Source organism: Schistocerca cancellata, unplaced genomic scaffold, assembly GCF_023864275.1.
Source record: "Schistocerca cancellata isolate TAMUIC-IGC-003103 unplaced genomic scaffold, iqSchCanc2.1 HiC_scaffold_967, whole genome shotgun sequence".
NCBI lineage: Eukaryota > Metazoa > Arthropoda > Insecta > Orthoptera > Acrididae > Schistocerca > Schistocerca cancellata.
In genome coordinates, this window is record NW_026046975.1 from 10,001 (window position 1) to 12,500 (window position 2,500).

A 2,500-nucleotide genomic window follows, 5' to 3' on the forward strand; every position below is an offset into this window, starting at 1 on the left:
GTGTCCCAGAGGCCCGCGCGAACACGCAAGCGTCCGCTCAATTATTCTGCAAACAGGAGGAGGCTGAGCTCCCCTGCACAATACACCTCGAAACCCTCTCAGGTCCCGGCGGCGCGCAGCGCCGTCCTAAGTACTTGGTCGGGTTCGAGAGAGGCGCAATCGCCCGGAGTTAGGCGAGTAGACGCTTTAGGTGCGACCACCCGTGCTCCCAACTGAGCTTGCCGCTGCCGACAGAGGCCCGGGAGCGTGCTGTCGTGGCATTGCCGGCGGGAGACAACACGCGCCACCTACGGTGACCGGCAGCTCCAACGCCAGCGCCACAGAAGGGCAAAGGCCCCACGTGGGTGCCGAAGCGAACTCTCCCAGCACAGCGCACGTGCCAACACGTCTGCACAACTGCGATACAAACCACCAGCGAGAACCGCTGGGGCGACCGAGCAGCAGACGGCGTCGCGGCGCCGAGTGCCGGGCGGCGGCGCATCCTCAACGCACACAGTCCTCAATCGGACCAGCACACTGCAGATGTCCACCGCGCTTCGCACCGGGCCGGCGAGGACCCACTTTGGCTGCACGGCGCCGCGCGCAGGGTGCCCCGGCGCGCAGCTGCGCCGCCTGCCGCGTCCGTCGGCCGGCGCGCCTGCCACTGGGCGCCCCCACCAGCCGGCTGTAGCGCGTGCGCCCACGCACCGCGCGGCCAGCACGCCGGGCGGCCCCCCCTCACCGGCCGGGGACAGTCCCACCCACCCACAGCCGCGTATCGCTTCACACCCAGATTCACATTCACGTTCGTTGGTATGGTGGGGACCGCTTCGTAGCTGTACCGATCGTTGCCCTCACAGATGTACCTCCAGCAAGGACAACCGCACCACAACGGGTTACCAGTTGTTCATTTGCGTAACGTCACCAGTAAACGTACACGTCCATCCCCGTTTGCAAAGTCAACTATTATTGCATGCCTGCCTGTCAGGTGTCAAGACACACTACATCCGCTCACATCCACGCAACAAAATGTGCCCGACTAGAGGGCACGTGGAAGGTGCCCCCGTACGTATGCGATGTCCACTGCGCGACCAACTGTCAACCGGCCTCTGTAGCATGTCGCAGATGTGGAACGCGGGGCACCGTGCTATCACATTGTGTGAGAAGAGACTACTACGTCTGCATACACGCGCCACTACATGAACAGACGGCTCATGCTGATCGCCATCCACTGCGTCCATTACTCCCACACGTCTCTATGGCGTACCACACTGCAATGCAGCTGTTATGGGGAGATGACACGTAGCTGTGTACACAACATTCTGAGCGGGTTGCGGTTGGACAATACATTACTGTAACGTGTCATATGCCAATTACAGAGCAGGGTAAGGCACAACTTGGGTTAGGTTAAGGCACAACTTGGGTTAGGTTAAGGCACAACTTGGGTTAGGTTAAGGCACAACTTGGGTTAGGTTAAGGCACAACTTGGGTTAGGTTAAGGCACAACTTGGGTTAGGTTAAGGCACAACTTGGGTTAGGTTAAGGCACAACTTGGGTTAGGTTAAGGCACAACTTGGGTTAGGTTAAGGCACAACTTGGGTTAGGTTAAGGCACAACTTGGGTTAGGTTAAGGCACAACTTGGGTTAGGTTAAGGCACAACGTGGGTTAGGTTAAGGCACAACGTGGGTTAGGTTAAGGCACAACGTGGGTTAGGTTAAGGCACAACGTGGGTTAGGTTAAGGCACAACGTGGGTTAGGTTAAGGCACAACGTGGGTTAGGTTAAGGCACAACGTGGGTTAGGTTAAGGCACAACGTGGGTTAGGTTAAGGCACAACGTGGGTTAGGTTAAGGCACAACGTGGGTTAGGTTAAGGCACAACGTGGGTTAGGTTAAGGCACAACGTGGGTTAGGTTAAGGCACAACGTGGGTTAGGTTAAGGCACAACGTGGGTTAGGTTAAGGCACAACTTGGGGGTAGATTGCGGTGCAAATTGCGTTACATTGCGGTGCAAATTGCGTTACATTGCGGTGCAAATTGCGTTACATTGCGGTGCAAATTGCGTTACATTGCGGTGCAAATTGCGTTACATTGCGGTGCAAATTGCGTTACATTGCGGTGCAAATTGCGTTACATTGCGGTGCAAATTGCGTTACATTGCGGTGCAAATTGCGTTACATTGCGGTGCAAATTGAGTTACATTGCGGTGCAAATTGCGTTACATTGCGGTGCAAATTGCGTTACATTGCGGTGCAAATTGCGTTACATTGCGGTGCAAATTGAGTTACATTGCGGTGCAAATTGAGTTACATTGCGGTGCAAATTGAGTTACATTGCGGTGCAAATTGAGTTACATTGCGGTGCAAATTGAGTTACATTGCGGTGCAAATTGAGTTACATTGCGGTGCAAATTGAGTTACATTGCGGTGCAAATTGAGTTACATTGCGGTGCAAATTGAGTTACATTGCGGTGCAAATTGAGGTAGGTTAAGGTGCAACACAGGTTAGGTTAAGGTGCAACA